This window comes from Capsicum annuum, chromosome 3 (genome assembly GCF_002878395.1).
Source record: "Capsicum annuum cultivar UCD-10X-F1 chromosome 3, UCD10Xv1.1, whole genome shotgun sequence".
In the NCBI taxonomy this organism is placed as follows: Eukaryota; Viridiplantae; Streptophyta; class Magnoliopsida; order Solanales; family Solanaceae; genus Capsicum; species Capsicum annuum.
This window is the reverse complement of record NC_061113.1, coordinates 64,659,443-64,684,883: the sequence shown is the minus strand read 5'-3', so window position 1 is coordinate 64,684,883 and position 25,441 is coordinate 64,659,443. Positions and strand designations below refer to the sequence as shown.

General features: G+C 34.8%; 1 pseudogene; it reads right to left on the bottom strand.

The window, feature by feature from the left end:
• Positions 1–6,289: 6,289 nt before the first annotated feature.
• Positions 6,290–14,448, bottom strand: LOC107865383 (annotated as a pseudogene).
• Positions 14,449–25,441: the final 10,993 nt, after the last annotated feature.

The window sequence follows — 25,441 nt, the reverse complement described above, 5'->3', positions numbered from 1 at the left end:
AATAATCGAGCGTAACGATAAAGATGTGGAGATATTATCCAAACTACCATCTCTAAGTCATCATGAGTCAAACAACTTCATATTTATCTTTAAATCTATCTTTTGTTACACTCCTGGCTTAGTTATAACAAATTATTGTGTTATTAATGAGTGTTGTTTAAGTTGTACAGGTGACGTTATACAAGACCACCCCAGAAAAATACAGAAGTATCCTTTCAAAGTTTGAGGATTCAACCCAAAACCTCAGGACATGCCCAAGTCCTTTGAAGGACTCCTGATACAAAAGATGAATTTTAACGAATCAACTTCTATCTTTTCTTATTATATTTGGGCCATCCACCCTTTTAAAAGGACATATCTTATTATATTTGGATCGTCGTGTTGTTTAAAGTGACATGTTGCATTCAAAATAGGTTGTCTGCCTTACAATGAGACACGTTGGGCTGTCACCTCATTCAAAGTGGCACGATACATTCAATATAGCTCGTTTTCCTTTCAATGAGACACGTTGGGCCGTCACCCCGATCAAAGTGACATGTTACATTCAATATAGGTCGTCCGCTATTTAATGAGACATATTGGACCATCACTCCCTTCACAGTGACATATTATATTTAATATTGGTCATCCGCCTTTCAATGAGACACATTAGGTCGTCACCCTATTCAAGTAGTACATTATATTTTCAATGAGACACGTTGGATCATCACCTCGTTCAAAGTGGCATGTTACATTAAAGATAAGTCGTCCACCTTTCAATGAGGTATGTTCGACCGTCACTCCGTTCAAAGTGGCATATTACATTCCAAATAGGTTGTTCGCCTTTCAATGAGATGTATTGGACCGTTACTCCGTTCAAAGAGGTTGTGCAAATTGGTTCAATTATCTCAGCATAGCATGTTCAAACATGTTTGCACCAATTTACGTTTGTGTAATGCTACATATACAACTAATCATTTGTTTGAGTTGTTGTCTAGAGTATCTAAAAGGATGAAATTCTCAAACCAAAATCACAAGTGTGGACAACTAAAAAAAGGATGCAACACAACGTGGAACTTTTTTTTAGCAGCAAACTGGGACATAGTCTGAAGAGGAATTTAAAACTCTTTAGGCTTGAGTTGAAGGACGATTTGTACCACAATCAAACCACATCCCAATCAGAAGGAATGTGTGCATTTTGGGATGTTTTCGATTTCAATTTCATCTCTAGAGCATTTCTAACTTGCACCGGAGGTAGTCTTCCTCTTCTTTGACAATCAAATGACAAACATCCTTTACTCAGTCTATTGCATTTGTCACTCTTTCCGAACCAAAGGTTATCTTAAATAAGAGACTATCTTTTTCACCGATCAATTCAAACTATAAGCAGTCTGATTTCCTGAGTCTTGGAGATATGTAGGCTGAGCTCTATATTGAAAACTCAACTGCATCCCAAACCCCCCAATCCTCTTATTCCCCATCTTTTTGGTTTTACCAAAATTTGAAAATTGAGATAACTTTTGAATATTTTAATCGTTCTTAAAATCGTTCTTAAAATCAAGCATTATGAACTATAAGTTGCCTGAATTCTCATATAACCAGAGATATGTAGAAAACCCAATACGAGGGTCTGGCCATAACTCTCTAAAAGCTCGTGCAAAAACTAACCCTTTTAGAGAAATGAATTTGTGGTCGAAAAAAAATTAGAAACGTCAAACTTCCTTGGCCAAGGGTTACTTGCATCCACCCTACCCAAAGGGAGGGGGAAGTTGTTGACACCTAATTTTTGCCCTCCATGACTGAATTTAATATTGAGTTTCTTCAATTCTAAATAAAATTACAAAATTTATTTTATTCGAATAAAAACTTTTAAAAATATTTTCTAGGTAATTTTATCATTTTAAGCAGCGATTATATATTCTCGTATTCTTATATACGAGATTGTATAATTTTGTTACTCGAATAATTATTTTATGAGAAATTAAATTTTTAATCAAAGGCTAGCGTGAAAATTAATTCAAATGAGCAAAATCTTGATTTAAATAAAATTTATTTTCAAAAAACAATTCATATGAAAAATATTTGTTTAATTTTGTCAAATCAAGAAACTTAGAATTAAATAAGGTATTAATTCATATTCAATTCCGATTTATATGGCCACTTAATTAAATTAATTTGGCTAAATTTTGAATCTTGGGTTATTACCTTAATTTTCTTCTACCCAAACCCTTTCCTTTTATTGTTTAAACTTGCGTTGAACTCCTTTTATAGGGTTATTCTAAAAAATAGACCCAAATTAGAGTGACTTTCAAATTTTAACCCCAAATAAAATGGCTTTGTTAAAATAGCCTTCACTTGTTAAGTCATGTTTTTTGGATGAAAATATCCTCCTCCAAAATATTCATTGTTCAATCTCTTTCTTCGTCTCTTTATTTCAAATTCCAGAATCAACCTATGTGATAGCTCTCTAAAGCCCGAGGCTAAGTTTCCCAAATCGTTAAATCTCTTTCTTCAAAATTCTAGAATCGACTTTCAAACATTCACAGAATCGACTTTTGGCATAAGGGTTCTTTAGATATGAAATTCATCATCAAAAGTCATTATCGTAATTTTAGCTTATTGATGCATTGTGGTAATTTTAACTCGTTATATAATTAGCATATTGATTTGATTTTTAGGGAGGTGAACGTAAGCTGAACTTGGGATATGCTATTGTTGTAGTAACATATTTACCATTGAGGAATTCCGTTGAACAGGTTGTGGTGAGTTTGTTATTGCGTTTATAATTGTGTTTGAATAGTTGTGGGGGTTGGTCTTGGAGGGAAACCCCATTAATATGGGAGTTGACATTGATCGCAACATATTTTGGGAAGGCCAAACGTATAAGGTCAAGGTGGTACAAGAAATTAGTTCCAAGTATTTCAACTAGTGGTATAATTAGCATTAGAAGATAATGAGGAATTGTGTCAAACAGGTTGTGGGGACTTTGTTATTGTGAATATAATTATGTTTGAGTAGTTGCGAGGGTTTGGTCTTGGAGGGAAAGACTGTGTTTTCCATCTCGGATGAATCCAGCCTATGTTTTAGAGATTAAAGAAGCACTAACTTGTTGATTCTAAGAGAGAGCACCTTAGCTATTAGCTTGTATAACATAGAGCAACAGGCAATGGGTTTAAACTCTCTAATGGTATTAGGATTTGGAACTAGAAGAGAACTACAACCACCAAAATATCTAAATAATAAATGCATTTATGAAAGACAGGTGGAGCCAGGGTCGTATATCACAAGGGCCTTCGTGAAAGAATTACGCAATATATATATAAGGGGGGAAATATTTTTATGTATATATAGTAGATACTGAATCCCTTAATTTCTTTCATGTGTTCACCTATTTATATTCGAAACTCCCTTAGTGAAAGTCCCGACTTCTCCACTGATGGCAGACCATAATCAAGTGCTGGGTAAGTGAAAATAGCAATACTTTTAGCTTTGGAAACTGATTGTGATGAAACTTACCTTAAAACCTAAGATTGTAGAGTTTCTATCAATTCATAAAGTTAATATCATATACTCTAGATAATGAATATAGATGAGTAGTTTCTAAGGATGCGATCATTGAAAATGACAAATCAAATAGCTGATCTTTTAAACATCTAAAGTCCAATGTGTTCAATTTTCTTGTTCAAGATGTGGTGTGAATGGTGTAGACATCAATAATTATTTTCCTAGTTTCCAACATGTGTATCTTGTGAGGGTCCTCTAGTTAGTACAGATGAGTTTTGCAATTAGCTGTTAGATTAATCCACACCATATTTTAAAGACACCAGAAAATATCTGGCACTTTGCTAGATTGAATCCAAAAACAGCATACACACAGAGTATTGTTAACTTTGTTTCAACATTTTTATCCATTCAAGATTGTGTTTTTATGCTATTTTTGGTCCTAAATTATGGTCATATGTACAAGAGAAAAATCAGGCTGACTTATGCTCTCCGAAGAGTTAAGGTTTCATCGTTTGAATTTAGATAGCTTTAAGACTCCATACATCCAACATTGTATTCTTGAGATGTAAGTTCCGCGTGCATGAAACCTTAGCCTAATTTTTTTAAAAAAAAATATAAGTTTTCAACTTTTGATCGTTGACTATATCTTCTATTGCAGGACAATATCTGATGTTTCGAGTGATCTTACTATAGAAGTCGGATCAACCAGTTTTACTCTTCACAAGGTACAAAAATAAAGTATGCAATCTTTCTTCCTCTCGTGTAATTTAATCTACCGCTTTTCATCATCATTGCAATGCTCAAGTCTATGGAAAAACAGAAGTTGTGCAAAGAAATAGCTAGTCTAAAGTACCTTGAAAAAGATTGATGTTTTAGCCGTTATAAGTAGGCTACCGATATCAATATAACTGTGTTGAGGAGAAAAGAAAAGTCAATAGCCAGATGCAAAAACAGAACTATAGAACTTAAGTTATGTGCTTCGTGTTAAAATTAAGAAAAATGAAAGAAGAATATCTTGGATACATTTCTAATGTTATTGCTAATTTTTTGTATTTGCAGTTCCCTCTGTCGTGAAGTGAAAGAATTAGAAAGCTGCTGCTAGAGGCGAAGGATACAAAGGTTTCAAGAATCAATCTTACTGGTCTTCCTGGCGGATCTAATGCATTTGAACTTGCTGAAAAGTTTTGCTATGGAGTGAACGTAGAGATTACCATATCAAACATGGCGTTACTCAGATGTGCTGCCAGGTTCATGGAAATGACAGAAGATGTCTCCAAGAAAAACCTGGAAATTCGTACTGAAGTATTCCTTAAGGATGCGGTATTTCCAAATATATCCACCTCGATAGTTGTTCTTCATCGCTATGAAACATTACTACCGGTATCTGAAGAAGTCAATCTTGTTAGCCAGTTAACACAATTACAAACAATGCCTATAAAGAGCAGCTAACATCTGGTTTGTCAAAGCTAGAGCATAATTTTCCACCCAAACCTGTTCAGTGCGTTGATTCTAAGACACCATCAGACTGGTGGGGAAAATCTCTCGTGGTGCTAAATCTGGATTTCTTTCAGAGAGTTTTGTCGGCAGTAAAAACAAAAGTCTTAAACAAGACATTATCAGCAGAATTTTGATAAATTATGCCAAAAATTCTCTTCAGGGCTTGTTCATCAAGGACCTTCAGTTGGTTAAAGGAAGTTTCTTGGATTTGGATTTGCAGAAAAGACAAAGGATCATCGTCGAAACAATAGCTGGCTTACTACCAACACAATCCAGGAAAAGCACAGTGCCAATGGCTTTTCTTTCAAGTTTGAGGATCTTTTCCTTTTTCTTGAAATTGAAAACTTTTGCCCAAGAGACAAAAGTTTATTCTTTAATTGCACCGATTAGATTATTAACATATATGCAACTCTTGCCTCATGGGTAAGACTTTAGAAAATTGTTGAAATTGAAAACTTTTGCCCAAGAGGCAACGATTTATTCTTTAATTGCATTGATTAGATTATTAACATATATGCAACTCTTGCCTCATGAGCAGGACTTTAGAAAATTGTTGAAATTAAAAACTTTTGCCCAAGAGGCAACAATTTATTCTTTAATTGTACTAATTAGATTATTGACATATATGCAACTTTTGCCTCATGGGCAAGACGTAGTCAAGAAAATTATTAAAATGGAAAACTTTTGCCCAAGAGGCAAAAGTTTATTCTTTAATTGGACTGATTAGATTATTAACATATATGCAACTCTTGCCTCATGGACAAGACTTAGTTTAGAAAATTGTTTAAATTGAAAACTTTTGTCCAAGAGGCAACAATTTATTCATTAATTGCATTGATCAGATTATTAACATATATGCAACTCTTGCCTCATGGGTAAGACTTTAGAAAATTATTGAAATTAAAAACTTTTGCCCAAAAGGCTAAAGTTTATTCTTTAATTGCGCTAATTAGATTATTAACAAATATATATATATATATATATATATATATATATATATTTAAGTGTGTTATGTGTCCAAACTTCTAATCACTTAAGCTTTATACTGTTAAGAAGAAATTTTAACTTTCTAATGTTTGTATTCAAGAAAAAGTATGAAGAGCAAGATATTTCACAAAACACCAGCAATGTCAAACAATGTACATGAAAAAACAAATAAACACATGGTTCTCTCAGTAGCAAAAGAACTCAAAAACACCCTTCCTCTTTCCCCAGAGCCTGGGGCAACATATGTTGGGCACACATCAACAATTTTATTCAACACAACTACTGTCAAAGCACGTCATTCCCCCTATGTGTTCTTTTTATCCTAGAACCAGGCTTCTAACAGAAAAGAAGTTGGTTCACATCTTGCAATATTGCCATATTTAGACGTGCTATACTTTCGGTGCACGTCAGTAAGCTTTCCAACTGTTGTCTTCTGATGGAAAGAAACCATTAATTTCGAGCATTCCCTATCATAGAAAATAAGGCACACAATTACACACTTTTTTTCTATTTGATAAAGAGATGTACATTTACAAGTATATTTAAAAACAAAATATACTTATAAAATTTGATTCTTTCCGTAGTTGCTATTCTTCTCACAGCTTGCGTTCCATTCCCTGGACACACCGAGAGTGACCTGAGCAGTAAAGACAGTTGCAGTAGCAAGCATTGATAGTAGGAATCTAAGCATTTCGTATTCAACCAGACATAGCTTGATAAAAAAGAAAGACACGAGCTCTACCTGATTTAAATAATGACAAAAAGTTATATGAGTAGTGATTCGAATTGTTGTGTTACTTCTTCATGTGACAAAGACATTTAAACGACCTTCTTATCAGACTTTGAGGCTTTAAGAAACTGCCGCATAAACATATAAGTTATAGGTACTGTCATATTGAACTATAAGGCATTAACCATCAACTTCTCCTGTGGATAAGAAAACGATTGAAATCATTTAGCGAGGAAGAACAAAATTGAGATACAAGTCCTGATAATGTAAGATTTTGGTCTTTAAACTAACCATTTTAAGCACTTCTTTTCTGGCATAAGCCTTGTCAGAGATCAAAATTAGATCCTCCACTACAGTTACAGAAACCTCTTCATACTTGTAGGTAAGAAGCAAAGCTATTATTCCAACAAGCTGAAGTTTTTTCCTAATCACTAACTGAACTGCCAGGAATCTATCGAAGAGATTCATAGTCAAATATAAGGTCTCCTTTATCAGTTCAAACTTGTAGTGAACCTATAAATTAGATTAGACGTTAAATGACACCTAAAATTATCAAATTCTTCTTCATAAAACTCAGAAATGACATGCAACAACAAACACTATATACCTCAATCATTCATTCAATGAGGATGCCTCTCATCCTCTCATTGATATCAAATTGTTGTTCCATATAGTTTGGAGAGACGCAGCCAGCGATTTGCAATTAAAAATGACATTAAAAGAAAGAGGTGAAAAATACACCTCCATTTCTTTCCAGATTTTCAATTAAAATTAAAACAGTAATCATTCTTGATAGAATAGCATCACAACAGAAACAACCTAAGTATACCCTCCGTGTGTCTATATATCCTATGTTCTGCACCTATTATTTTACTAACTAAAAATTACAGTCCATATTAAAATTAGACTAGCTTTTGTGAGTAATTTGGCAATCTATTAAGCTTAATGAGATCCTATCCAAAAGAATTAGATAATCAATTGAAAAATATGGTACTTCTGCTAACTCTACACGCCATAATCCTAATAAGCATGTACAATAATAACAAACTTAGTGTATTCCCACACAGTGGAGTAATGAGCATGTATAAGTTGTAAACAAAAAAAAACTTCTAACAAACAGATAGGGAGAGTGGAGATAACATCTCTACCTCAGCCTTCTTGTAGTAAGCATAGATGCCATCAATGTATTCCACTACAGTAAGTTCGTTCTTTTTATCAGAACTGTCTATGTCCACAACTGACCAATCTTATGCATCTTCCATCTCAATTTCCTCATCTTGAATCAAAGATTTAACACATCAATGGTAATTCACAAGAATTATATTCATAACCAAGATATATAGATTATATAATCTTACCATCCTATCAATTTCTTCCATTATTGCTTTAGTATGTTGTACAAACATTGGCACGTCAGAATAACCAGTGGCCTTGTAATGTTCAGTAATTGGTGCCACTAGGATTGGTGGCTTTGTTATCTGTGGATTACAATGTTAAAAATAGCTCAGTTATAAAATAAACCAAGAGGGGATAGACATCGTACCTCAACTGCTGATTTCTGTTGTTTGTTCGCGATTTGTGCAGCTAACTTTCTGAAATGTCAGTAACCCCACATACAAATTAAACATTACTCTATCTTCAACTCCAACTTTATAAATTCTATGGCAAAGCGCCTACTTAGTATCATGCAATCAAGAAATGAGCCAAACCTTGTGATCGAACGATGAATCAAAACAGGAGGGATCTTGTTAACAACATTGGCTTTGTTTCTACAATGAAATGTAAATAAAGTTAAAACAGGTAGACAAATCAAGATTTAACTAAAAATCGAATGACCCCCTTTCACCCCTCTAACTATACACCTGACTCTACTAGTGAATAGAAAAGTTATAACTTTACACCAAAATTACAAAGATAGTAGGTAGATATTAGTCAATCCAAATATAGATTAGGATAGCAAGTGATAATACCGTGTCATTCAAAGGCCCACCATAAGTTGCAAATGAATAAAACCACTCCTTCGAATCCACATCACAAGAGCCAAACACTAAACATTCGGGCAGCACATCTTTTCCTTTAACGTATATATTTTTGGCACTTAAAATACATGAAAAATAAATACAATTAGAATATATGCGTTACCATAAAAAGCTTAAAGATAGTAAACCTACCATTTTGACGTATTCAATCCACACTCGATGAACGCCCAAAAATCAGTGTTCAAGCTCGACAAATTATTAAATGCTTCAATATCACAGATGAAAGGATGCTTCTGATAAAAAATAAATTGCGAAACATTCGAATCAAAATCTGCCACTTATGGTACCTAATTTCATCAAATTTCCAAAAAATCCTTTCTCTAACAATGACAACTGTGTGTCATCCAAAAAGCTTGTTATCGTTGTATGATAATTTGAATCCCCTCTCCAACGGGGGTCTGACTTGAACCAATCATTAGGATCAATAAAATACTCGACACGATTTGTCTTGCTAGATATGATTATCAAAATATGCCGAGTTATAAAGATAAAAACAACTATCAAATTAAAAATTAACAAAAAAATAAGAATCAAGCTGCAAAATAAAATTTATTGAATAAAAAAATTGACCCAATGGCTACACAAAACACCCAAAATTCAAATCTAAACAACCTACTGACTGGACAATAGTGAGATCAGTGAGTAGAGAAACCACCCTAAACTCATTTTCATCAAGGTGATACAGATAGAAAAAAAAATAGAGTTTATAAGTTAATCTATGCATTATAGAATGTGATTCACGGAAAAGAAAAGTGGTTTTCAACTCTAAAAAATTGCTAGGTAACAAATACTTTAAATGCATGCAATAAGATTAAGATAAAATGAGAGAAATTACCTAAAATGCAGAGAGATGAATGGCAAAATAAAAAACCTAAAGTTAGAATGCAATTACACCAAAGGGAAGAGAGAAATCCGAAGCTCAAGCTTTGAGATGAACTTTTTTTGTAGCTTTATGAAATTTCTCGTCACCTGAGCTTATTACAATGGGTAAAACATGAAAATAAAATTAAAGAAAAAAATAAAAATTAAAAATAATAAAAATCACAATAGTAAATTTAAAGGAAAAAAAAAGAGTGAAAAAAAGTAGAATAATAAAAGTAAAGGAAAAATTAAAAAGTGATTGAGAGATAAATGAGTATGGAAAGATTAAAAATATATTTGAGGTGTGGAGGAGTAAAATAGTACTTTTAGTATATTAAAAAGTAAGGAAGACTATTCTTCAAAGACATTCTTATTTGAGATCAAATATCTAAAACTACCCAAATTTGGATCTATGACATGCAATTTCCTACCTTTTATAACCATCAGCCCATCCCTTTTTAAAATTGACCAACACCAGCCCACTCCAAATCAGCTCAAACATCCATCAACCCGACTCGGTCCATCCCAACACACTCTTAATACCCTTTTCTTCCTCAAACTCTGATGTCATTAGATGTAGGGGTCTTTGGGTGCTTTGATATTGTAAATTTGTAAACATAAGTGAAAACCCCATAAAATATGGTGTTTAATTTGTGAATAATGGCTTGATGAAAAAATAAAGGAGATTAAAAATTATAAAGTTATTCCTCGTCTGCTTCAATTAGTTATGTGTTGTTCGCCTACTTTGTGAATACTACAACTCACATCATATGAATTTGAGGTCTCGTTTGATGTGATTAGTGTGTTTTGAATTAATCACTAATTCTTATATTTTTCTTGATGCATGTGACGTTGACTTGTGTCCCAACAAACTTCATTTCCTGCATTTCTCAATGAGCCAAAGAGGCCTTATCTTCTACAAGCTCAAATGACTTTATTTTTTTGTAGAAATAGTTGCTGGTATACACAGTATACAGCTTATATACGAGGTTTACAGGTTAAATGTGGCTTGTATAAGGCAAGATATGACGTATGGTAAAGCTGGATGAGAGCATACAGGGTTTTGTACGTTGATATACAGAAACTATACGGTAAAACGCAACTTGGAAAAGCTGTGATATACAGCTAGTATACATGGATAAAAATGGACCCAAGTCCATGAGTCAAAGCCCAAAAGCTGGGCAGCTTTATTGATGGGCTAATTAAGGGCCCAATTTCAATTCTTGTATTATTTTTTGTAGCTTGTATTGTTTATTTGTATTAACTAAAGTTTTAATAAATTAACCTTGACAAATTCTCTAATGTGTTGTCATTTTATTTTATCTTAGTTTTCTTTTACTTAATCAATAATTTCTTCACCTAATTTATATTGTCTAAAATGGATTAAATTGGTTCCTTCAATTTTCTCTTTAAAACCAGTCTTTAAAGATTTAAGTATTTTGTTCCAAAATGACATTCATTATGTTCATATAACTAATAGTCTATTTGGATTAAAGTAACTTTCTTCAAACTCGAGATACCAAATTTTAAAGTAAATTTTAACTTTTCATAATTAATAAGACACTTTTAATTTAATACTCTCTTAACATTTTTTCAAAGGTATTTTCTTTAAAAAATATTGACTTTTCTATAATAATTAATAATAAGAAAATAATTATATAATCTTCTTCTTTTACAAAAGAAAAATTCATGTTCCTCTTAAATCCAAAGGTAAAATGACAGCTTAGCTTAATTCAAGTAGAATATTTCCCCTTAGAATAAATAAATGTTTTTTAGACGTTTAAATAAATAATTTTAATATTTTCTATAAAATCAAGTCTTTGCAAAAATTAGCCACTTTTAGTTAGTCAAGTTAGTTCTTTTCGTTAAACCGTTTTAAACGGATGCTCCTAAGTGCCTTGAAAATCTTCTTAGGGCGTTAATTGAACCTTACCCAGTTTCTCTTATTTCAAAGATTTATTTCTGTTTTTAAATCTTTGAAATTTTGTTTAGTTTTCTTGATATTTTCTAGAAAAATCAAGTGGCGACTCTATGAATTTCTCAAAATTATTTCAAAAATTTCTTGAATCTTTTGAAATAGTTTTAAAGAGGTCAAAACCATTTTGTTTTAGATGAAATCCGAAATAGATAAAACAACGGCACTGTCTACTCCAGGGTGCTCTTCCTCGAGTTTCAAATGACGCTTAACATCTTTCATAGTTTTAATCATTGTGGGTTTAATGCATTTTCATATTTTTTTAACTTTGGGGTAGGAAGCAAATCACAGCTTGGAGTTGTTGCTCTTTTATCAACACATGACCAGCGTCTTTCTATTCATTTATCATATTTGACGTATGGTGCAAATGCTTACACATAGTATGATCAAGACATTTCTTATAAGTATCATACATGATAGTAAGAATCCTTAACTTAGCAACTAATGTATGACCATCTTTTTCTTTTAATGCAGACCACATGTCCTTAGCATTATCATACTTTCGAAATTCTCTCATGATATCATTATTATTCATTTAACTCAGTAACGTTATACGAGCAAGAGAATTCTTCTTTTTTCAAACTTGATATGCCTCAAGATCTTTCACATGTTGATGGGTATCACCATTTTCTAAAAGTGTCATAAAAACGTTAAGAGCTTCAAGAGCCTCTTGGTCTTCTAGGCATATTGAATTTTCATGCTACGTATTTCATAGTTATCACTGTTAAGCTTATCACCTTTATTAAGCTCGGAGATAATATTTTTGCAGCAGTTGACATACTGATTAAATAATTATAAATTATAGTAAGACAACTACATATATTATTTTAGCCTAAATTCATATACATTATACTTTTTAACATAATCAACTATGACAATATTCATTTCACAACATGTTTAGATTCAAAGTTCAGTAAGTTTTCAATCATCATTCGAATTTTAATATGTCATAAATCTAGCACAATCAATTATTTAAGAACAACTTATCTTAAATCACAAATTCAAGATTTAACATGCATCGATTCTATAACAAATTTGAAACACTCAATGATAATAATAACCTAATACATAAAAGAATTCATACAAGTGCAAAAAAATGTCACATAGACAATTATACAAAGTAAATGTATTTTAAGTTTGATATATAAATACATTATTCGCTATCATAATAATTAAGACATGGAATAACATAAATTTTCTTATTCTTGTTGACTATTATGATTTAATAGTGACAAAAAATTTCTTTGACTTAACAAGAGAGGTCATGATCAGAAATAATTACTTTTTTTTCCAATAGTAATTGCATGAACAAAAAAATAATACAGAATAAATTTTCTATTTTTTTTCCTAATTATCTAGAAATGTAAGATCATCCTTCTTCCCATGTTGCTAGCTTTCATGTCATACCACAAAAAACAATCTCAATAACCAGCAATTAATACCTAACAACAACATTGGCTTGCACACCAAAAGTACCACACACAAAAAATTATTAACAGTCAACAAACAAAGACTACTATAGTGACAGTAATCCCAACAATGAGAGATATAACTGAAAATTAAAATAGAAAACTTATGACCCTTAATATTCATGTGTCATGGTTTCATGGCACTTCCGCTGCTTAAAACTAAAAATTATGCAAGTACTTGGGTCCCTTTTGTAAAATGTAATGTATTTTGTGTTTGTTTTGCACGAAAGTAGATTTTGGGATAGAAGAGGAGAAAAAGATGACAAAAAGTTGTAGAAGACCACTTACGAACCCACCTACGGGCCATAAATGGTATGTACACCCATGTAAGTGGGTCCGTAGGTTGCAGAAAATGGGTTCTAAAAGTTGATTTTCGTTCTGAGACTTACGATGGCCTACTTACGGGGCGTAAGTGGTACCTACAGCCCCATTAGGTACCCCTCATAAGTAGGTATCTGAAGCCTAGAAGTTTCTCTAACTCCTACGAACCCACCTAAGGTCTTTAGGTAGTACCTACAACCCGTAAGTAGGGTCGTAGGTAGGTGCCGACTTAATTTTTTTTATTTTTTGGTTAGGATTTTTAGGTTTTATGATATATCCTATAAATATCCCATTGATCTTTTGTTATTAGTTTACGCGCTTTACATACTTACAACATTCTATTGAGTTCTAAGGTACACTTTTGATCTTAAAATTCTTATTCTTGACTTTTACGATTTGATATTAATTTGAGATTCTGGCTTCATTCTTAATTTATTGTGAGATTATTCATAGGCTTTTTATTATAAATTCTATGGGTGTTCTTGCAAATATGAGTGGCTAAACCTCTTAACAAGGGTTGTGAAAACCCTGATGGAATAACAAAGTAGAGAAAGTGTAAAGTTTTTCTTGATTGGTGTTATTACATGTATTATGATTTTATTTGGTTTGATTGTTTTCTTAAAGACTTCAGACATTAAGAACCTGCTTGTATTTGATACTAACTCGAGAGAGAGAATGAGATTAGAAAAAAAAGATCACAACAGTAATTTAAAGCTACCAAAAGCTAACAATCTTTATCTAATTAACTTGAGATTGAGAGGACATAGTTAATCTGGGATCCAGGACAAGGATTAGTAATACGACACTTTGAAACCAAGAAGAGATGAGTGAAATTCACCAAAGGGTATCGAGAGATGGTTGGTGATACATAACTTGTTAGATTCTGCATGCAAGGCATCAAGTTAGTTTGACCAACACGATAAGTTTGTGCAGTTAGGTAATCAGGGGGAACACAGTCCTAGTATTCATCTTATATGATGTCAACCTAAGTGATCAAGCATTGTTACTACTACTGTTCTCATAAAATCCCCCCATTTACTTTTTGCACTTCCTGACTACATCAGCAAGTTCTTGACAGAGATTCATCCTATTCCCTGTGGATCTAACCCCAATATTTGTTAGGTTTTTTATTTGATAGCAACCGTGTTATACTTTTTAGGAGGTGTAATTTGGGTAACATCAAATTTTGCCACCACTGTCAGGGAATATGATTACAAATTAATTGATTGAAGTTGTTGGTTTTTGACTTTTTACTGTTCTTGGGGCATATGCCGGCGTATTTCAGTACTCGGAGTAAAGGCAATCCCTCGATCCCACTTGATATTGAGCTGGAGTGGACCTTGCGACAGATAAGTAAGATGGAAGAACATAAGCATGGAGTTTGGTACAATGGGGTTCAAGATGACCTAAATCCCTTTCATCTGCCACCTCCGCATGGTGTTCAAGAAAAACCATGCAAACCATTATACGGTTATTAGCTGAAGAGAATGTAGGTTAGGGAATTCCCATCGTACAGCTCAAGAGGAAAGAGTGAGATAGGAAGAAGAGAGTCAAGTAGCACTCAACAGAGAAAGATCTAGAAGGGATAAAGCTCAACCACCCCAAGCTTATCAGTATTTATAAGTCTTTAATGATCTGAAAGAATACTTAAGGTATGTTGAGCCTATTGAGATAGGAGATGTCATTCCTCCTGAGTTTCCCCAAGGGGTGAAGTTTGACATTACGAGTGTTATTATTCAATTGTTGAATCTGAAGGATGTACTAGCTAGTTTGCTGACTGATGACGCAAACATGCAGATCATAAATTTCATTGGGATTTGCACTTCATATAATCTACCTGGGGTAAGTCAAGAAATTTTGAGACTTAGGTTGTTCCCATTCCGTATTACAGGCAAAGCAGCGTTATGGTTCTCTTGGAATAAGTTACAGATATAATTTCTGGAAAAATTTTACCCGCCTTCTAGATGCTGCTGTTGAATGGTGAGATTTATAATTTCAGGTAATTACATTCAGAGGCGCTATATGAGACTTGGTTGAGATTCAAGAAAAAGTTGATGATTGTGCTCAATCACAGAATTTCAGGAAGTAATTTGCTCGAGATATTCTATAGACACCTGAATACAAATAGTAAAATTGTTGTTGATACTATTATTAGTAAGGCTTTTATGAGCTTTTGTTGGGAGCTAGTTATGGAAATCTTGGATCGGGTCTCCAAAATTGTCACGACCCAAACCAAGGCCTGGCTATGACGAGTATCTCAAGTCCTTCGAGGACCGGAGACCACATCTTTACCTAGCTAAACAAGGTATAACACTCCTAGCAGCTGCTGAAATCCAAACATATAACAAGAATAACAAACTCAAAGACATCTAAGAATGTCAATCATCAATACCCAATCAACAGTAACATCCACCAGGCCTCTACAAATCCAAAAAATAATCTTAGTCGGGACATGCCCCCGACCATGACAATGACAATGATAATATTAATGTGAATTCTTTAATTCTAGTTTATGACAGGAAATCAATGAAATAGTTAAGTCTTCTTGAAAATGAAAGCTCACTACTTCATCGCAAACGACCAACAAACTGAGCCGATCCACCTAGCACTGTGTAATAAGATTGCTTTTGGACCCTCTATCGCGTGGAGATATAACATCCGGAGACGGTTAGTGAATTTAACACTAGCATGTAACTCAAGGATAAGGATAAAGTAATGATAATTCAAAATATGGTTTAACTCAATGTACATGTTCACATATATGTGTGCATACATATATATTTATATAAAATATTGGGATAAGGAACAAGGCTTAGCATGAACTTTAAAACTTCAGCCTGGATTGTGTAACTTAACTCTCATATAATAGTACACATGGGCTATATGGGCCCCGCTATAACCCCCTAATCAGGCCCCAGTGCATGTAGCCATACGAATTGGAGAATAATCATATATATATATATATATATATATATATATATATATATATATATATATATGCATGGGGGCCTCAAAGCTCCCAACTATATACTAAGGTGACTTAATCACCCAATCAATGTATTATGGGGACTCAAACCTCTTAATCTTATAATAAGGTGGACTCAAACCACCCGGTCATAAGCAAGGGGACTCGAAACCCAGCCTATTTAGATCTTGCGCTGGCAAACGCGATTTCTAATTTTGGTCCCTCGGGATTGCCACTTTCACAGCCCAACTACACAACCCTCTTTTAAGCCCCATTAAATCATTTATCACATATTCCCATTCATTGAACCATAATACACATTCAGGAATACACTGTTGGTATCGTCATACCAATTATACTTGCAAGGTAACATCAACATGCCATTTGAGTTCCATTAACCCAGAAGAATGAATCCCTTTGTTAATTAATACAAAGTGGGGAAAATTGAATCTCCTTATTCATTAAATCAAACCATCATGTTCCAATAACCTCTTTATATCATGCGATTGTTCTAAAAATAGTTAAATGTAATATTACTCATACTCAAAACCACTTTCACAAAATTAGGTGGGGTGATTACCAATTTAATTGTCAATATTCATAAAATTTGGGGAAACCACAATCCCCCTAGTGTATTCACCATACCCACGAATCAAATTGATTTCAAAACTACCATTTAAAACATAAACAATACATATGTAAACATGAAACATCACATAAACAACAATCATTTAAAACTCTCAACCCATGTTCCAAAACCAACATCAAAACCATATAGAGAACTATTTAAAACATATGCTTTCACAATACAATAGTTAGAGAAGAGTAACATTCTTGAAATATCAAAAGTTATTGAGAGAATTTGTCCTTGGGACCTCTAATTGATCAACTTCTTTAAAACCCTAAGTATCTTTCTTGAGAGAATTTAAGAGAGATTGGGAAGTTATTTCAATTTCTTTTGGAGTGCTAATGATACCCTAAAGGGGTTTTAAGTCGTGGGTCATGATTTGGGGGGAAGGGGAAATGTCCAAAGTGTCCTTAATTAAAAGCTGAAAAATTATCGCTAGTGACTACGAGTCACTATAAGACTTGCAAGGACACGTTACGGCTCATCACCATAAGTCACAATCAAAACAGTAGCTAAATAACCCTTCTCTGGTGACCCTATGATTCACTCCATATGACTCGTCACGTGACCCTACGACTCATAGATTCCAAGTCGTAGTCAAGACAGAAACACTTAGGGCCCACACTGGTTTGGCTATGAGTGGGACCTTACGACTCATTTAGAGTCTTTATGACTCGTTAGGAGCCACTCGTTATCAGGACAATAACTTAGGCTACCTTCACTGGACACCGTACTATTAGGGTCCTATAACCCGCAATGACACATTACGACTCACAAGGTGAGTTGTAGTTAGGACAGTGAGTTCAAAAATTCAAAATTTTCAGTGGCCAACACCTGAGGCGTTACATTCTCACTCCTTATGATCATTTATCCTCGAATGATGGGTTAAGGAATCTGTTAGCATGATTTAATGCAGAAACACACCCATACTTAGCTTTAACAAAGACAGAAAACAAAGATGTCGAGAAAATTACAATTTCTTTAACAAAGTCAAAAAACAAAGATGGTAAGTTTGACACATACCTTATGCACGAGTATCCAGAACAGGGAATAAGAATGGGTATTTGGATTTCATATCCTCTTCTGCTTTCCAAATAGCTTCTTCAAACTTTGGTTCCGCCATAGAACCTTCACCGAAGCCACAACCTTTGTCTGTAACCGATGGAGTTGCCAATTTAAGATCTCAATCGGGACCTCATATGACAAAGAGTTCGAAACACCAATACTTTCCAATGGAACCACCAAGGAAGGATCACCCACGCACTTTCTCAATATTGAAACATGAAAAAATGGGTGAACGAAAACCAAACAGAGAGGCAACTCTAACTTATATGCCACATTACCTGCTCTCTTCAAAATCAAGTAAGGGCCTACATAATGGGGACTAAGCTTCCCCTTTTTTCCAAACCATATTGCTCCTTTCATGGGAGACACCTTCAAGAACCCCTAATTGCCAACTTCAAATTCCAACTCTCTTCACCTCGCGTCCGCATAGGACTTTTGGCAAATTGGGATGGTCTTAAGCCTATCCCAAATCACCTTCACCTTTTCTATAGCACGATGAACTAAATCAGTACCGTATAACCCAACCTCACCAATATCAAACCACCCAATAGAAAAACGACCCCTTCTACCATACAAAGCCTCAAATGGAGCCATCCCAATTCTGGCATGATAACTATTATTATAAACAAACTCTATGAGGGGCAAATGATCAACCCAACTACCACTGAAGTCAAGCACATAAAACCTTAGCATATCCTCCAAAGTCTGAATAGTTTTTCTCTACTTGTTCATCCATCTTAGGGTGAAAAGCGGTGCTAAGGTTCACCTTAATCCCTAAACATCTTTGGAAAGAACACCAAATTGGCAAGGAGAACTGAGTACCGTAATCAGATATAATAGAAATAGGCGCACCATACAACATGACGTTTTCCTAAATGAACAACCTTGCATAATCCTCAGCAGAGTAACTAGTCCTCATAGGTAAGAAATGAGTATACTTAGTCATCCTATCCACGATGACCCAAATCGAATCAAGCTGATGGCGGGACCGTGGAAGACTAGTAAAAAAATCAATTTGATCACTTACCACTTTTATTCGGGTAACTCAATCTCTTGAGACAACCCACCAGGTCTCAAGTGCTGACAAACCATACACTTGGCCATAAAATTTGCCACATCCCATTTTATGTTATTCAACCAATAGATCTCTTTCAAATCATAGTACATCTTCATCGAACCAGGATACACAGTGTACCTCGATTCATGAGCCTCAGCCAAGTTCCTCCCTCGCAACCCATCTATATTGAGGACACACAACCTGCCTTGGTATCTCAAGATACTGTCACCACCAATCTCAAAAACCATCATTTTCTACTGGCCCACGTCACCCTTAATTCGTATCAAGATCAGATCCAGAACCTACTTTTCTTTTACCTCAGCACCAAGAGATGACTTTACCACCTCTCACACCATCACACCTCCATTATCAGAGTCTAAGAGACGAACCCCAAGATTATCCAATTAGTGAATATCCTTCACCAACTCTAGCTTCTCCTCATCCACATGAGATAGGCTTCCCACAGATAAATTGCTAACAGAGTTTGCGACCACATTAGCTTTACCTGAATAATAGTGAATACTCATATCATAGTTCATGAGCAACTCAAGACATCTCCTTTTCCTGAGATTCAACTCCTTCTGGGAAAACACATATTGCAAGCTGTTATCATCTAAGTTGACATCAATATGAGCCCCATACAGATAATGGCACTAAATTTTCAATGCAAAGACCACAACCAATAATTCTAAGTCATGCATCAGGTATCATGAACTTTTAACTTTCTAGAAGCATAGGCCACAACCCTACCATGCTATATCCACACACAGCCCAATCCTACACAGGATGCATCATAATAAACCACAAAGCCATCAGTACCCTCGGGTAGAGTCAAAACTAAAACCGAACTCAACTTATTCTTTAACTTCTAAAAACTACCCTCACAAGCATTAGACCACAAGAACTTTATTTTTTTTGAGTCAACTTAGTCAATAGGGCAGCAATAGAAGAGAAACTTTCCATAAATCTTCTATAATATCTGGCTAAACCCAAGAAACTCTGAATGTCAGTTGGAGTCGTGGGTCTAGGCCACTTCTTAACCACCTTAACTTTTTATGGATCCACCATGATCCCCACACTAGACACAACATGACCTAAATAGGTCAATAAATTCAACTAGAGCTCATACTTACAAAATTTAGCATACAATCATTGATCCTTAAGGGTCGCAACACTATACATAGGTGATCAACATGATCTGCTTTGATCTTTAAATAAACCAGGATGTCATTAATAAATACAATGATGAATAAGTCCAAGAATTGATAGAAGATTTGGTTCATAAGATCCATAAATGTTGCCCGGGGCATTAGTCAAACCAAAATACATGACCAAAACTTATAATGGCCATACCGAGTACAAAAAATAGTCTTAGGGTTATCTACCTCCCTAATCTTTAGTTGATGATAACCCGACCAAAAATCAATCTTAGAGAAGTACTTAGCACCCTGAAGTTGGACAAACAGGTCATCAATCATTGGAAGAGGATACTTATTCTTTACTATCACCTTATTCAACTGGCAGTAATCTATACATATTCGGAGGGACCCATCCTTCTTATGCACAAAGAGCATAGGATCACCCCATGGGGGAAATACTAAGATAAATAAAACCCTTGTTATAGAAGTTCTTTCAACTACTCCTTAAGTTCTTTAAACTCAGTTGAAGCCATTCTATAGGGAGGGATAGAGATAGGATGAGTGTTCGGAAGAAAATCAATCCCAAAATCAATCTCCCTATCAGGAGAAATGCCAGAAAGATTGACAGTGAACACATTGAGAAATTCATAAACCACCGAGATAGATTGCAATGAAGGACCCTTGAAACTAGAATCTTTAACATGGACTAAATGGTATAGACACCCCTTGAAGGTCAACTTTCAGGATCTAAGATAAGAAATAAATCTTTTCTTAGTCATTAAGGAATTACCTTCCTACTTAATCGCTAGTTCATTCGAGAATGGGAAACTAACCCTTCAGGTCCTACAGTCAAGAAATACATAGCGCGAGTGCAACCAATCCATCCCCAAAATCACAGCCAAGTCTAACATGTCCAACTTTATCGGATCCCCTAGCGTCTCCCTACCATGAATAGATACCACACAACCTCTATAGACTATTCTGGCCATAATACAGTCACCCACTAGAGTAGACATAAAAATAGGATCCAAAATACATTCGAGATCAAAATCAAAATGAATAGCCATATAAGGGGTCATATAAGAAAGGGTAGACCCCAGATCAAGCAGATAATACACATCACAGGAAAAGAGTTGTAATGTACTAGTGATAAATCTGAAGATACCTCAGATTCCTGGAAAGTGGCAAGAGCATAAAGGCAAATTCGACCAGTTCCAAAGCTAGAAGTATCACCCTTTAGTGTAGGAGCTGAAGATGTGGCAACCAAAATATTATTTGCCCTAGTAACAACCCTGACTGATGGAAAATTACGCTGTAGGTGGGCCAAATAATACACTTAAGGCACTTATTCCTCCCCTCCTCATAAAATCCATGATATACCTACATACAAAATCGGAAAAGGGGATATGATAAGGTTGACTGAGCTCCACTAGCCTGAGACTGGGCTCCCTGTACCCTAAATCCACTATTGCTTTGAAAATAATGATCACCAAATGACTTAGGATGTGGAGCACTTGCCGTAGAATAAGAACCAAAATTGCCCCATTTCTTCTTAGATCATTTTCCAGCATCTCTACCACTCTACTGCTGATCTCTACCCTGATTCGAATACAGAAACTTCTTACTTTGCCTCTTTTCAATTTTTTCCTGCTTTTTCTTTTCCTCCTAGAACTGTTGCATATACACCACAAGTCGAGAGATATCCACATCTATGTTTAACAAGGCGGCCTTTCTATCCAAAATAATATGTGAGACAACCCAAAAGCAAATTTTCTCATTCTAGCTCTCATAGAAGACACCAGCTCAGGAGCATAATGGGATATCTGGTGAAACTTCAAGGCATACTCTTTCACAGTTATCCTACCCTGTTTTAGATTTACCAACTCCTCAGCTTTAGCCTTCCTCAACTCCTAAGGAAAAAAACAATCCTAAAGACCCCGAGAACTCATCCCATAGTGCCAACTCTACATCATCACCCCTAGACTGATCCTACTACTCATATCACTAATATTCCATATCCTTCAGATGTTATACAACAAATTCTATGCCCTCAAAGTCAAAAGCATGCATAACTTAAAAGATCTTCTTCGTCTCATCTATGAGTACTTGAGGTTTCTCTTCAACCTTAGAGCCAGTAAAGGTCAAAGAATTGAGCCTCATAAACTGCCCGACTTGAGTGATCTCAAAAAAACTCACAGCAGTACCAACAAAACCTGACTGACGTGACTGAGATATAACCAACTAGGTCAACAAATGAATAAATCAATGAAACTCAGCATTAGAAATATCTTCTTGAGGCGGTGAGGTATGATCAGTATTAACCCGAGGGGCTCGAGAAGGACTAGTAGGGACCGGTAGCACTCTACGAGAGCAATTAAAAGTTAGAGAACTAGACCGGGTTTGAACTCCATAAGTAAAATGAGCTCCATCGACATTGTCCTCAGATGGGACAAAAGGGTTTCCATGCGTATCAAATCATCTTGGAGGCATGATCTAAAATGCGAACAAACGGGGATTAGAGGAGATTCAATACCTTAGACTCTATAGCTCAAAATAGAACAATAAGAAACATCCCTAAATATCTCGTAGCCTCTCCCTTATTAATATGGTGTGTTACACACCCATAAAAGAGATTCTACTTAACACGACTTTGTAGACGATCAATGATACCAAACCTAGGCTCTGATACCATCTTTGTCAAAACGCAAACCAGAGACTGGCTATGATGGGTATCTTAAGTCCTCTGAGGATTTGAGACAACCTCTTTTACCTAGCCAAATAGGGTATAACACTTCTAGCAGTGGTTGAAACCTAACTAGTCAAGTGTACGTATTTTGGATGTATGTTACGTTAATTACTAATAAAATTATGAAAGAAATTAAAATAGTATAAAATTATACTGCATAAACTTAATATCAAATTACTTTTGTATAAATCTATAGCATAGTCTTTGACTATATGAACATTGTCAGATCGTGTATATAAATAAGTTTTTTTTAATTGGCTAACTCAAAAATCAAACCATTAAGGACCCAAATCGATAAAAAACATTCTAACGCCCCAAATCTAGTACCCAGAACGCCACTCGGTGCTCATGACCTCGAAGGACCACAAGCTTCCCACAACTGATATCTGTAACTAAGCACTACATAACATACTGTATAAATTTGGAATAAAAGGCTAAAAGGCCATAAGGTTCAAATATTTGATAAAATATAACATCTAAAAAATATGGTATATCAATACCAAAACGACTGAAATAACTGTCTGAACATGCTATAGTCTGAAAGCCTCTAAACAGTCAACAAAATGTGGAGTTGATGGGATATGTCGCAACTAACTTCGAACTACTGAAATAATAAAGTAATAAAATAATTATGCTATCCTCGAATAATGAGGACTCACTACTAGTCTGGCTGCTAAAAGTCTAATCTACTAAGGATACTCTGGAGCTAGTGCTTCTGAACCTATGGTATGAAAACACCATAGCATAAATGCGTCAGTACGATTGAATGTACTGGTATACAAGTGAGGTAGGCTGAATTCAAGGGGTTTATATGCATGAACAATACTAACTCACTGAAAAACATAAATGTGAGAACACATACGTGAATATGTGAGCTGTAACTGAGATCATGACATTACTAAATCTGAATATTGATATCATAAGTTTCATATAACTGATATACTATTTTCTGAATGACGGTGTCTGATAGTTCTATTTCTAATGGAACTAACTGGGTTTCGTACTGAGCTGGGTGATTGTATCTGACAGTCGTAAATTCTATAAAACTATCTGAGTTCTATTACTAAGATTGAGACTGTAACTGTGGGAAGTAGTCATCTAACCGACATGCCCCTAATAAGCCATTATAGTTGAGTTAGGGTCTAATCTGTAACCCTATTTGGAAGGGTGTCAATATCGCTCCACTGGTAAGGACAAGCTGTGAGTTATCCCTCATCTAATAAGTACTCTAAGGAGAATGGTGGGACCCTCATATAGTAGGTTAAGCCACCTCATCTACCCTAATCTAGCAGGTTTGATGTCTCAACCTATGCTGTCTACGTAGTTCTAGAGCATAAGGATTGCTTCAAAGAATCACACCTTCTAATAATAGGTGAGTTCCCATCCTTGAGCTTACTCGATGCTGAATCCTACTCCCATCTGAATAGATACTGAACATGATTAACTAAACTGAACTAGACTACATTTATTGAGTTTTATTGACTAATAAAATATTACTGAGATCTGATAACTGACTGAGATTATTGAGGTTACTGAGTTTTCCTGAGTCACGTGATTGACTGAATTCTACTGAGTTCTGAAACTGACTAAAAATACTACTAATCATGGCATAATTAAGATTATCATAAAACTGACACTGGATCTAGGCACACAACTAAATTATCGGGTACAGGTTCACCTAAGACTCAATAGCATGAAACTGACAAGACACGATACTTCTTGACATATGACCATAGTCAACAATTCATAGTACAATCATTAAGGATTATCATGAAGTATTCACATGCTATAAGCTTGCATATAAATAGGAATGCATGTAAACATGTCATAATTTCATAAGCCTAATCTCATGAGCATTATGTCAATCCACTACAAAGCATAATAATAACGTGAGAGTCATATCAAACATAAGGGAGAAACATGGATTCATCAATTTTGGTCACAAATGAGTCATATGGCATAATTCCTATTCTCTTAAGCATTTTATCAAACACCTTGAATTCATATCTCTAGGCTTATGCATGAATGTTGAAATAATACTTCATGGCAACATTTTACACTTCCAATTCAAGAATTTCAACAACATACTAACATACTTTCATGATAGTCATTAAAGACTTCAACTTTGAAATCAAACAACAACATAAACATGGATATAATTCAATTCATACCATGAAATCCAAAGTTTATATTTCAAATAGGGTTTCTTGAGCTTCATGGGTGAAAGAAACCCATGAATCAACACTTGACATGCCTGGGTGGATGTCACGCCTCAAATCCTATTGAGGCGGACTGGCACCCATAATCGAGGAGGCCCGGGAGAACCAGCTCATAACCTTATACTTCCCATGCATACCTTTATGAAACCCAAAATTGGACAGCATCATGTCGCATATAAAAGAAAATAATCACCTGTATAAGCTCGAGCACACATATATATGTATATACAATAATTGGCCGTTGGAGCGATCACGTCTAT